The sequence below is a fragment of the Sceloporus occidentalis genome, unplaced genomic scaffold (genome assembly GCF_023333645.1).
Source record: "Sceloporus occidentalis isolate IW3139 unplaced genomic scaffold, rSceOcc1.0.p SCAF_5, whole genome shotgun sequence".
NCBI classification, from domain to species: domain Eukaryota; kingdom Metazoa; phylum Chordata; class Lepidosauria; order Squamata; family Phrynosomatidae; genus Sceloporus; species Sceloporus occidentalis.
The window spans coordinates 98,908,127-98,922,326 of NW_028316985.1; the positions used below are offsets into that span (position 1 = coordinate 98,908,127).

General features: G+C 42.3%; 1 protein-coding gene across 1 annotated transcript in view; it reads right to left on the minus strand.

Annotated features, from left to right (window-relative positions):
- The window catches only part of MRPS35 (mitochondrial ribosomal protein S35), a 40,903-nt gene extending 26,751 nt beyond the window's left edge, over positions 1-14,152 (minus strand). The window contains exon 1 of the mRNA XM_089524857.1: positions 13,774-14,152. The gene's annotated coding sequence lies outside the window, so the exon portion shown is untranslated. The remainder of the gene's footprint in view (positions 1-13,773) is intronic.
- Between the last annotated feature and the right edge of the window lie 48 nt (positions 14,153-14,200).

Genomic DNA, 14,200 nt, shown 5'->3' on the forward strand with positions numbered 1-14,200 from the left:
GAAGGAAGGTGAAGGGTTTAGATGTGCAGGTGATATTCTCACCAGCTCTACCAGTGAAAGATAGAGGACCACACAGGGACAGGATGGCAATTAATGAGATTTAATCATAGGAGAAGGACACTTTCCTGCATGATAATATCCACAATTTCACACATGAAGCACAGCCCGGGACAACTGTATGCATGCTTTCAGCATGCAGAGATTAGGTTCTTGGGATCTATATTTGTACCTCAAATTTATCTCTAAGTGGTGCACTATCTTGTACGATAACAAAGGCTGGATGTCCCTTCCCAGAAATTGATAATGGGATTCTGGGATTGGTTGATTCTTTAATTTTAGTGTGACAAAACCAGCAATTGGATCAGGATATCCTCAGGATGCATGGATAGGGAAAATTGGCTGAGAACACAACAGGGAGTAGGCAGGGAGGTTGGCATACTGCTTTGGGTGCAGGGAGAGTTTGTCTCAAGGTGCAAGAGGAAATGCAGATGACTTGTGGGGTGGAAGGAGGAAGACAGTCCCATTGTCCTCAATGGCGAAGCTAGTGGGGATAGCTCAGGCTTGCCATCTGTGGATGCTCAAATCCGCAGATGGTAAGTCCCCTGATACCGAGGTCCCATTTAGATTTGATTATTACCTGGATGTGCACATGCCTCTGGTCTCATCCCTTTTCTCTTGGGAACCTGACCTTGTGTTTCTTAAGGCCATCGTGGCCTCTCAAGAACATGCTGGCTACGAATTAGAAGGTGAATTGATAAAAGGAACTATGATCAAATGGATGCAGGATATCAAAGAATCAATTCCACTGTGGAATTGGGAAAGAACATGGAAAAAAAATTAAATTCACTAAAAGCACTAATCTAATTGAAAACTATTACAAATTACTATACAGATGGCATCTATCCCCACAAAAACTGGCTAAGATCAAAAATACGAAAGACAGCAATTGCTGGAAGTGTGGAGAGAACAATGCAACCTTATTCCGTATATGGTGGGATTGCAAAATCGCAAAAAAATTTTGGGAAGAGATTCATAAAACAATTCAATATACCATATAAGAGGGAACAGAAAAGAAACCCCAACTGTATTTACTAAATATTACTGAAGACCTTAAGGGAAAACTGTGTCGAGATGAAATAGATGTTTTACTGTACTTAGTGACAGCAGCACGCCTAGTTTTTGCTAAGTATTGGAAAGGGCAAAAACGATCTATAGGAAGAATGGAGAATTAAAGTAAATGAATTGATGGAAATGGATAAATTAACCATGATGATTAATGAAAAGACAGACCAAAACTTCTAAAGAAAATGGAAAAAAGTGAATAAGCTATGGGAATAAAAAAGGGGAAGGGAAAGAAGGGAAAAGGGAGGGAAGGGAAGGGAAGGGAAGGGAAGGGGAAAAGGGAAAAGGCAGGAAAGAGAAGAGAAGGAAAAGGAAAAAGAAAAGGAAGGAAAGGGGGGGGGGGCGAACAGGGTAGAATAATTTTAATATGCATCCCCTATTCATCTTATGGCTGGAAACAAAGTATTAACAATCCCTAACCGAACAATGGACATGCCGCATAAGAACATAAAAATAACGGATGACAACAGAAAGACAAATGTTGTATACCAGTTTAAACAGCTGAACTACGTTCACAAAACAGAGGTATAAAGGTTATATATTCTTTGGCAATTTATATGTATTGTAATGTAAGTATGTTTTATATGTTTTATTCTGTATGTTTTATGTTTCTATATATTTTGTATGTCATGTTAAGTCATAATAAATGTTACTTTTTTAAAAAAAGAACATGCTAGCTACAGATATGAAATATGGGGACCACAAATACAGTTCAGGGTATCCATAACTAATACGAAAGCCACCTTTGTACAAAGAGCCATTCTGAGACATAACTGTTTTCTCCCCTCTCTAATTTTAATTAAAATAATCTCATGAATTGTTTGCCACCCCTGTTTGCAGTGTGAGATAAAGATACACAATTACGCCCTTACATTGGTTTGTAAAGCAATTGTAAATTTTTTCAAGCCTCATGAGAAAGAGAAATTTCTTACAGACTGTGTCTACTGAGGCCGTCTTTTCACACTGTTCAAAGGTGCATATAACTGCATAATTTTTCATAATATTTTGTTACCTACAAACTGTCAATGGGAGAATTCTTTTCCAATGCATTACTAATGATTGAAATAAATTCACCATAACAATGCTAGGACACTTTATATAATTAGAGCAAGGAATCAAGTAACAGTTGAAGCTCAATGTACAAGAATTTACATTGTCTAATTATTTGAAAGCTTTCTACCACGGTCACCTGATAGCTCTTCAATAAGAATAGGCCTAATATTGCAAGCAGTAATTCTTGCCTTCTTTTATGTAGCTCAATGGGAAACGTTGAGTATTACAAGTGTACAGTGTCTTCAATACACCAATGATTCATTCTTTTGGTCATTTATATTGATAGAATGATGAAATGTGGGTTTTGTAATTTATTGCATTGATTAAAAAAATTTAGTCATAGAACTAGTCTTAAATTACCAGCCTATCATATTCTTTGAGCTTGGTGGGTATGGCTATGATAGAGCCAGAAAACATTCCGATACTCTTAGGTGTGTTACAGACGTGCCTAAAAGTACGTGCTCAGCATGTACTAGGGTTAGAAAGGGGCGTCCCTTGCGGACGCCCCCAACCCTAGTACGTGCTCAGTACGTACAAAGTGGTGACGCCCATTCCACATGGGGGCCTCCATGACGACGTCATGAACGCACCACTTCCAAACGAGGTGGCGCGGACGTGATGTTGTCGCACCACGCAAGGGCACATAGAGCGCCCTTTCTGCAGCGTGAAAAGGAGCTCCGAAACGGAGCTGCTTTTGCTGATTGCGTCGCTGGCGCAGCCTTCAGATGGCTGCACCAGCGACGCAAGGGAGAAAGGGGCCGGCCCCTTTCTCCTCCTCCCCGTCGCCAGGTGTTCTTGGGGCTTGAAGCCCCAAGGACACCCCTTTCCAGGCTGTGGGAAAGCGGCCTGGAAAACGGCGGATGGGGGCCTTGGAGGCTGCCGTTCTGGCAGTTGAGGCCCCGATACAGCGGGAAAAGGGCGGTCTGTAACACGCCAAAATTTGTTATTATTTAAGTGGAGACCTGGTTGTTCAGTGTAGGCCATTGGAATTGTATTCAATTGCCACGCATGGGGCGTTTTTAAAGTTACCTTCAACTGGTTTTATAAAGTACTTCAACTGACGATTGAAGATTCTGGCCAGATATCCAGAGTGATTCTGTGAGAGAATAGCCACCTTCAAGATATACCTGAAATTATGTGGTTAATGTATGTTGAGATCTTTGGAGCTGTTATGATTTCTTATGGCAGGGATCATTTGTATCTAAAGAACATGGAGGGGACAGCACACAATAGTTAGGATGCTGAGCTCAGAATGAACACCTGGAGTGACCTAACATATGTTTGGGAATTATTCCTTTCTTGAGTTTCCTATCCATGTCCTGCTAGATTCTGGAGTTCTTCCTGTCACTCTTTTCAGTCCACCTTCCCCAGCTTCTCTCCACCATCATTCCTCCTTGCTCTAACCTTAGGACTGCACCATTAGATAAGATTTATTTATTTATTTTATTGTTAACATATAAGCGTTAGGTAAGATTTTTGTTGGATAAGTGATCTTAAAAAAAGGTAGAGGAGAGATGGCTGGTAAAGATCATATTTGCGGACAGATATTCTACATTTGTTGCACTGCTAGAAATAAACTGAGAAGGAGACTTTTGATACATCTTGTTCTTTGAGCTGCTTCTAAAAACTCCTGAATTATGTATTTATTAATCTTGTGTAACCATAAAAAACTAGAAGAGTAACTAGGTGTACATATGGAATTTATCTTTGCCTTGTCTATAGTTGAAGTGTGGTTTGCTATAACTGCTTTGAAGCCTTGTAATTTGCTGTTGTTAGTGTAATGTAGTATTTTCTGTTCCATATAAGTGGCAAATCAACAGTACACCTCAGATACTATACATCTTTTGCCTGATGAACGGGTTGTCCACACCAGCCAAAAGGCCCATGTTCCCCCTGGCCTCATGTCATCCAGTTTAGACAACACAGGCCAAAAATGGTGGATCTGGCCTGATCCCAGGTTAAAGAGCCTTTTTTTGCTGTAGTGTGCCTTCAAGTCATTTCCAATTTACAGCAATCCTGAGGCAAGATTTGTTCAGAGGAGGTTTGCTGTTGCTTTACCCTGAGGCTGAGAGCATGGGACTTGCCCAAGGTCACCCAGTGGATTTACACAGCCAAGATGGAATTTGAATCCTGGCTTCCAAATTCCTAGTCCAGTGCTCAAGCCACTACACCATGTTGGCTCTGGCTATGGTGAAATGGGCCCAACGTTTTGAACTCCAAAGGTTGTCATCAGCCTTATCAAGGTTTCTTGACACTTGAGAAACACACTTCTTGACCATTCCCACAATTGTTTTACCATTCTTCTCTTCCCTAGCAACTACTTTCTGTACTTAGTGTACAGTTTACAGCTGCTGCACAACTTAGTGTAGAGTAGATTTGTAAATAGTTGAATTTTGTGAAGAGATTTCACATAAATTAACCAAGTTAAAAACATCTATGATAACACAAAACTTGTTGTTCATTCTAGATTCTGAAATTAATTCAGACTTTTAGAGCACTTCCTGAGATTCCATCTCTTACTTCAGGACAATGGTCCATTAACAAAGAAGAAGAAGAAGAAGAAGAAGAAGAAGAGAAACAGTTGAATTAGGATATATCCATGCACTCCAATGCATTGAATTGTGGGTTAAACAGAGACAGTAGCTTCCTGGTTATAACACTGGTTTTCACCCCAATCTCATGAAGCTCCTCTTAACTAGTTTATCATGTCTCTTTTCTGATTTCCAGCCAAAACTCCCTCCACCATTTATCCATTCATTCTGGCTGTAGACAATATCTTTCTTCTGCTTTTGCCTCTCAATGACCAAAGTTAAAATTGAACTTGTCACCTCATCACCATACCCATAAGATTTGAATTTCTATTGCTATTTATACAGCCTGATTAAAAAGTTCCTTCCTTGGTGCCAGCTCACTCCATGCCTCCAAGGAAATGGGCCAAGGGGGGCAGGTCGGCGGTGGTGGCCCTGCGGGCCCCTTCTTGACCTCTGCGGAGGCTTCAGCCTCCACAGAGGCCGAGAGGGAGGGGGAGGCCGCCGCCGCCAGCCCCACAGGCCCCTTCTCGGTCTCTGCGGAGGCTTGGGCCTCCACAGAGGCCGAGAGGGAGGGGGGAGGCCGTGTGGAGGCGGGGTGGCTGGCGCGGCCGCTCGCAGGAGGCGCCTCCTCGGCCCCAGGTCTTGCTGTCCTCCTCTTCCTCCACCTCCCCCACGCGGCCATGCGCGGTGGAGGAGGAGGAGGGCAACAAGGCCCCACGGGCGCCCGGAGCGGCGAGGAAACTGCAGCAGGGGCGGCAGGACCGCCCCTGGACCGCGGGCCATAGGTTGCCAGCCCCTGTGTTAGATTATAGGTGTCCCAAAAGAAGATAAATATATTTTAGCAATTGCTTCTTTCCAATATTATTGCCTAATACAGAAATGGTTATCAATAACTATTGTTAAAATGATTATACTGGCTAAAGGCATTAACCCTATTGATAATATAATTATATTTTACATTTTGCATGGAAACACAGCAGAACCAAGCACTCTAGAATTTGGCCTAAAAAGAAGCAAAGCAGCAGAATTATGCATTTTGTGAGGACAACAGTTTGTTCCTTGCAAACACATTCTTCAGGCAACCAAAGAGACAACTATATACATCAGTGCTTCCTGATGGCCAATACAGAAATCAAAGAAACTGTAATTGGGAACAGAAGATGGAAAAGCTGTATTCTCTCTGCAAAAACAAGAGCAGGAATAGACTGTGGCACAGACCATGCACTACAGTGTACCCGCGTCATACGCTATACGTGGCTTCCAGCATACACTGGAAGCTGTGCTAGAAAGGCTTCTCCTGTGCCCCAAAAGAAACAATGGGGGTGTGCCAGGTGCGTGCCATGGGATGAGCCCCATTGTTTCTAATGGGGCTTGAGTTTATGTGGTATTTCCCTTATACAACGGGGTCTGGAACAGATTCCCCGCATAAGAGAAGGGCCAACTGAACTAATAGAAAAAAATAGAGTAAAGTAAAAAAGACAACATGGCAAAATATAACTCAAAGAATATTCATGTAGAATTGAAAGACCATGTAAGAAATAGATTTGCACTAATAAGACTAATAAACTAGCTTGTTTGAACCTTGTAATCTGTTTATAGACTGTTCTTGGGTTGATCTTGTTATTTGGTTTTAATCTTAATCCTTTTGTGTATATTTTTTTAAATAAAAGATTTTTTAAAAAAGACTAATGAATTGGGAGCCAGAAGAACTCTGGAACAAAGCCAGAGAACTGTCAGAGAAGTATGCGAAAATACACTATCTGCAGCCAAAAAGAAAGAAAAGCTTAATTCAATGGCTGATGAAACTTCAGACAGTTAAGGAGAGATGAGAAGCAAAGGTAAAAATGACAGAAATAGGGACAGAATCTTGAATGCAACTGTTCAGTGACTTGTACATTGAGACAAAGAGAATTATTATAATAATCATTGCAAAGAAAAGAAGAAAACAAAAAACCTCTTTCATAACTTCTGAGAAGTGAAAGGAAAATTCCCATGGGGTGGGGATGGAGATACTATATGACCAAGAAAAGGTAAAGGTACTTCCATCTGACAAGGTTGTCAAGTGGTGTCCGACTGTTGGGGGTGGTGCTCATTTTCGTAACTAAGCCAAAGAGCCAGCGTTGTCAAAGATGGCTCTGTGATCATGTGGCCAGCATGACTGCACAGGCTGTTTACCTTCCCAACAAAGTGGTACCTATTTATTTGCATTTGCATTCTTTCGAACTTTTACATTGGCAGAAGATGGGACTAGTGATATTATTATTATTATTATTATTATTATTATTATTATTATTATTATTGGAGCTCACCCCATCACGTGGCACCTGGGCCTCAACCTGCCAGTCTTCCAGTCAACAGAGGTAGCGTCTTAACTGCTTGAGCCCCATATGACCAGGAAGCGAATGCTATATGATCATAATTGTTTCAAGCTACAAAGGCACAGTCCAACAAAACAGTGGTCCACAGAATGGATGCGCAACATACATTCCAGTTGCCGAGAAAGGAGACACCAAGGATTGAGGTAACTATCAGACCGTTGCATTAATTTCCCATAGAAGCAAAGTGGTGCTCAAAATTATACAACAAAGACTTTTACCAATATAGACTTAAGAAATGCCAGATGCTGGATTCAGAAAAGGAAAAGGAATATCTTATTGTAAATTCACACAGGATAATAGAATGCACAAAGAATTTCAGAAGAAAATCAGCCTGTGCTTTATAGATTATATCAAAAAGCTTTGTATGTACAGCGCTATGTAAATTTACAGTGCTTTATAAATAAAGGTTAATAATAATAATAATAATGTTTGATTATTAACAGCAACAGCAGTAGTAGAAGTAGCAGCAATAGTACAGTCCGCCCTTCCCTTACACGGGGAATCCGTTCCCCCCCCCCCATGTAAGGGGATTTCCACGTATGCTTGAGCCCCATTTAATTGAATGGGGCTTGTGCACGCGGCTGTGGCAGGGCACTTGTGCCATTACCCCTTATGGAGTGTGCTGCCCTTTTTACCAATGCAGCTTTCAGCATACATATGACACAGGTGCACTGTTCTGGATGTGATCACGTTGTTGCTACAGATTACTATCAATCAGTCTTTATTATGGTGTATGACCGGCACTATAAAAGAAGAAGTAAACAACAAAATTAAATTAATAGGCAAAACAAAGAATAAAACAGATTACAATTCCAAGTGTGTGGGGGGGAGGGTTAGGGGGGAGTGATGGCTTGTAAACAAGGTTATTGTATTGTACACATGGTAGCACAAAATTTGGTGACACTAAAGTAATTAAGGCTTCTTCATTACAAAGAAGGAAGGAAACATAAAAAGAATTGGGTCATCCTGGCAATTGGTGGCATATTGGTTTGAGTGTTGGACTACAACTCTGGAGAGCAGGTTTTGACTCCTGCTTGGCCATGAAACCCACTGGGTGACCTTGGGCAAGTTGCACTTTCTCAGCCTCAGGGGAACTTCCTCTGAACAAATCTTGCCAAGAAAACCCAATTATATGTTTGTCTTAGGGTTGCCATAAGTTGTCAATGATTTCAAGGCTCAACACACACACACACACAGAATAATTTTTTTCCTAATATCATAATAAAAAAAGCATCAACGAAGAATGTGGGACACCAATTTGATTTCCTCCTATCCAGAAAGGCACACATGATTAATGAAGGTGATTTTCTGAAACCTTCTCTCCAGCAAAGCTGGGGTGGGGAGGGAGAACTGAAATGTGCTAGTGTGAAAGCCCTTTGAGGCTTAGGAACTGAGGCGGGATACAGACGGGCAGGGGAAGACGTCTTGGAGGTGTATTCTGCTGAATACGGAGCCTCCAGACCGCCCGCCCCGGGGGCGTGGCTCAGGAGATGGGGCTTCCACATGGGGGGCAGTGAAGACGCCTCACCTGGGGCCGTTTCGGACCCGCAGTTTCCAAACCGCCGCCTCGGAGGACGCTGCAAAGAGAGAGGCAGCTTCCTCACGGGCGGCCAAAAACGGTTTTTTTTTTCCTTTGCCGGCTGGCGGATGCGCAGCTGCGCAGCTGCAGCACTAAGCAGCGGCGGCAGAAAGCCTATGGACACATTTAAAGTGCCCAAGCCCCTTTAAAACTTTTCCCCCCACTCTGCCCAAGAACAATGGTGGTCTCCTGCCAGCTGGTGATCAGCTGGTGTTGGCATCCTTGTCCGCTTGCACTTTGCCAGTGTCACCAGCATCATAGATGCCTCCTCTCCTTTGGTCCCCGCGCTCTTGCTGAATCTGCAATGCACAGCTACAGCTGTCTCCGCTGCCACCGCTGTCCCCCTGCCATCCCCCATCACCTCCCTTGTACATATGTAAATATTTACAGTTTTAGCGTTTTTTATTGTTAGGTGAAAATGGCACAGGAATCTGTGTAGGGGTTCACTTTAAAGTCCAAACTTTCCAAGCAGTGCATGCGTACATGTTGCTCTAGGGTTAGGGTTAGGGTTAGGGTTAGGGTTAGGGTTACGAGTCTTAAAATGCGCTGCAGCTGTGCTGTAGCTTCCACACCTGCATGGCAGCTGACGCTGCAATTAAAGCCTGACTGCAAACTGCGCATGTTCCAGGACCCCGACTCATTATGCAACGCAGCAAACACGGAGCTTTTAAATGGGCAACTTAAATTAGCGGCGTAGCAATTCTGGCGTACCGGTGCAGCAGCTTACAGACGGAGCTGCGCAGCTGCGCATCAAACGGAAAAGAAGCGGAGAAAAGCAGCACCTTTTTAATGCCGCTTCTTCCCGCTTGGGGCGTGCGGGGGGCGTGTTCATGGCGGCATTCAGGTAAGGCCCGTCTGAAGGCTCTACCTTCATGACGTCATGAATACACCCCTTTTTGCCCGTCTGTATCCCGCCTGAGAGTGTCAAAATATTGTTTGCTGGCTTTTGCACATAAGGTGTTCTGTTAATTACTGATTTGGACACATGTAGGATGTGTTGCTTAAGTGTTGCTTTGGCTGTACTGAAACCCAAATTGGATAAGATACCCAGAGGGGATACAACATTGCTGGAGTGTCTGAAAGATCTTTGGAGTCCAGATTAATTTAAAATCATCCAGTAGGATAAAGGAGGCAGAACCTCAAGGTGAAAAGAGCAAATTCAGCCAAAGGTTGAACATGACAAGCCAGTCCAGTGGCATCACTATGGACGCACGAGGAGTACACCACACACCAGGTGGCAACCTAAGGGGGCTGACACCATTGCTCTTCAAACATCTGCCTTTGGGCTGAAACAGGATGTGGTATTCACCAGTGTAACTTTAAAATGATGAAGAGATGGTGTGAGTGGAGCAAAGCTTAGTTGGAGGAAAAAGGAGAGGCCCCAGGTTTTTTTTTTTTTAATTAAATTATTTTTTTAATTTTAAAAAATATTTAATTTTTAATATATTTCATATTTTACCAATTTTTCACTTCAACCACATGAAGCAATGTATATGTAAATGCATTTAGACTGTGCATATGATACTATAATTTAAAGGTATAATTTTATTTTTGCTAGTTTTTATATCCAAACGATTACCATTACATTCAGTAATATACAGGAATTATGATTAATGGGTAACATGAGTACAACAAATATTGCTAAAGATTCTGCATGATGTACTACGGGAGGAGGTCAATGGTGTGTATGTGACACCATGGTTTACCACACCTGATGATGCCAAACCTAGTGAGCCAGACTAGTTTCTACAGATTACTAAATGAAGTCAAATAGTTGTAGCAGTATAAAGGCAGAAATCCCATTGTGTTAAAGCACTTGTACAACTTGTAAAACAGACTTTAGTGCAAAACAGTTTGACATTTTTTGCTGCTTTCAATGCAAGATATCTTGGACTTGTGTTAGCAGAAATCCTTTTCTCCATATGTGTGTACAGCTGCAAGCACACACCTGATCTACCACTACTCTGTATGTATGTGTGTGTGTGTCTTTTTGTTCCAATGGTGTTGGATAACAGTCGAATGTTGTGATTTTGTAATGTACATTTTGTATTGTACAGTAAATAAGACCCAACAAGCCTTTAATTTTGTGTATATGCCTTGTTATGACTTGTGACTTTAAACAAATCAGTGACTTGATTGTGACAGATTTAAGACCACCTTCACAGCATAAATCCAGCAACAGTGATACCTTCATTGGACCAATCAAAATGCACAATATACATGTTGCAAGCTTTCAAAGCTCCACTGGTTTCTTCATCAGGCAAGGTGTTAAAAACCATACAGGAGGGAAAAAAACTGAAGATGTTAGAAGCCTGCATTTTCTGTTTTTGCTCTTAATTTATATTGTAATGCAGTAACGTGAAACATTCAGGGGTAGCCATGTTGGCCACGCATTATAGCCACAACAGGGGAATCCTAAAGAGAGAGCCAGTGGGCTGGGACTTTATTATTTGAGGTTACTACCTCCAATAAAGGTAAAATATTTTCTAAAATTGGTACTGCATTGGCATGTTTTACCTCAACACACCTAACATTTTCCTGATGTAAAGTATAAAGGCTTCTTGAGAAATTCGGTGCACTCTGCCTAACAAAGGAGCCTGTAGCCTCACAAAGCTTGGAGACACAAAGGATGGATGTTAAATTTCTTGAACTTTTGTGCATTACAGACCGCCCCTTTGGCGCCGCCTGTAGGCCCTCCTCTCCCCACCGGATCGGGGCCTTGGCTTCCGCAGCGGCAGCCTCTAGTCCCCGATCCGCCGCTTTCCAGGCCATGGGGAAGCGGCAAAAGGCTGCTTCCCCGTGGCCTGGAAAGGGGTGTCCTTGGGGCTTCATGCCCCAAGGACACCAGACGGCGGCAGGGAGGAGGAGAAAGGGGCCGCTTCTCCCTTGCATCACTGGCGCAGCCATCTAAAGGATGCGGCAGTGACGCAAATCGTGGAAGGAGCTCCGTTTCAGAGCTCCTTCATGCGTCACAGAAAGGGTGCTCTATGTGCCCTCGCGTGACGCAAAGACATCACGTCCGTGCCGCCCCATTTGGAGGCGGCGCGTTCATGATGTAATGGCGGCACCCATCTAGAATGGGCGCCGCTATTTTAGACGCTCTGAGCGTGTATTAGGGTTGGGGGCGTCCGGAAAGGATGCCCCTTTCTAACCCTAGTACGCGCTCCTCGTGTACTAGGGTACTCGTCTGTAATGGGCCTTTGAGAATCTCCCAGTAGCCACGTGGCCAGAAGGAGGAGATGCTAGCCTGCAAGAGATACCCCTTCATATCATCTGAACTAAGAACAAAAACAGAAAAATGCAGGTCTATGACTGACATCTTTTTTAAAAAATTCTCCTGTATGGTTTTTTAACACTTTGCCTGATGAAGAAACCAGTGGAGCTTTGAAAGTTTGCAACATGTATATTGTGCATTTGGTTGGTCCAATAAAAGTGTTACTGTTTGATGGATTTTGGATGTTATTGGATTTGCTACATGGCCAACACAGCTACCCCTGAATACTCACAGCATAAGTTAAAGAACATTACATATTGATAGGACTGGTTCATCATTGGTCTATATCAGTGGTCCCCAAACATTTTTGGGCTACCACCCCCTTTCCTCTCAGGGGACAAGAGATAACTACTGTTAACTACTTTTCTAGTCTAGTACCTTCTTTAATTCTGTATTACTATTTACTTGAAGAGTTTGTGTATATTGATGGTTGTTTATATCAGGTACATTGGTTGTTTTCTGCCGCTCCAGAGAATAGGACCCAGACCAGGATGCAAGCTACAAGAAAATAAATTCCACCTAAACATTAAAAGGAACTTCCTGACAGTAAGAGCTGTTTGACAGTGGAACACTCTTCCTCAGAGAGTGGTGGAGTCTCCTTCTTTGGAGGTCTTTAAACAGAGCCTGGATGGCCATCTGTCAGGGATGCTTTGATTGTGAGTTCCTGCATGGTAGGAGATTGGACTGGATGGCCCTTGCTGTCCCTTCCAACTCTATGATTCTATGACTGCATCAAACACACATCCTATCTTCTAGATGCTTATTCTTCGGTACTTCTAAGTTACATATATCCCATTTTTCCAGTTTTGTCAGAATATTTTGTGGAATGTTTTGGTGGGATGCATTTCATCCATCTCTTGGAACCTTGAGTAATGAATAGTAGTAGAGCTGTTATCAGGTATTGCAAAGTCTACAATAACCACCTCTACTACTATTCATTAGTAAATGTTCCATGATATGGATGAAATGCACCCTATCCCAAACATTCCACAAAAGGACAGTGCTCCAGAGTGTAGTAAGATGAATTTCAGTCAATGGTAGAGTCAGAATAGTTATTGGAGCCTCTGTGACAGGTTTGCAGAACCAGTCTGGTCTCTTTTTCTGCCCAAACATTCAGAGACAGAATAGAGGCAATTTTCTTGAACAGAGAGCTCCTGTGCATTAATATACCTTTATGGATTTGTAGCATCTTAGCACTGCTAGGATAGATAAAACAGTTGTGCATCTCAAAGATTAATTGTATTACACCATCTGCAAACTCCCTTTGCCTACCATATACAAAAAAGTATACAATTAAAACATCTGTACTCAGTTAATCCATAAAATCCCCAAAATCTAGAAATATCCATTTTCAATTAAAATGATGGTAATTCAGAGACGAACAGGTGAATTCAAATCTTTTGTGATGCAAAGGTTTTTCTTGGGATATTTCCAGAAGAATTATCATTAATGGCTTTTCTGTGGCAAGAGAAAAGGTAGAAGTGGTGGAACCACAAAGGAGGGTTACAACTAAGGGACAGATACTGGAGCCCTTTTTAAATTTAGTGAACGATATTTGGTGATGGCATGATAAAAGTCCTGTGTGGAAGCATTCTTGATGTCTCAGTCACTAGAAAGTGAAGGGTTTTCCAGACCTTCCCTGGAGAAACATGGATAGCCATGTTGTCATTATTGAGTAGTCACCATGTGAAACCGAACCTCCAGCTAATGGATGAAACCTAAGGAAAGAGACAACTGTTTATCTAACAAAACACAGATGTTCATATTTTGTGGCACACAGTCTAGGGATCCTTTGACTTCCCTTTTAAGTATATTAAATATAGATTTTGTACTTACCCCTGCCAGCATGCATGCATTATCAGTTGGTTGGAAAAATGGCTGGATTTTCTCTTCCATATTCGGGTTGCTTTTTCCTTAAAAGGAAGCTCCAAAATAGCAGGTGTGTTGATCATGCTTAGCTGTAATGGTCAAGATAAAAGGCATGCTGAAATTGTCTTGCATAGATTTCAGTAAGTCTTCACAGGCATTTAAAACACCAGAGGCTTCTGCAGATTATATAAACTAGGCACTACTGGTGCCAAGACTGAATTCAGAGGAAATAAGAAAATTACACTTAATCCACTTGTCCTGAATTTGAAAATGAGGGGCGCAGAAGGGAAAATCTGCCTGGCAAAACCATGTGCTAATCACTGGAATACAGGGGGAAAGCCACATCTGCTAGACACTGAATGATGCCCTACAGGTTTTGTGCCAAAACAATACT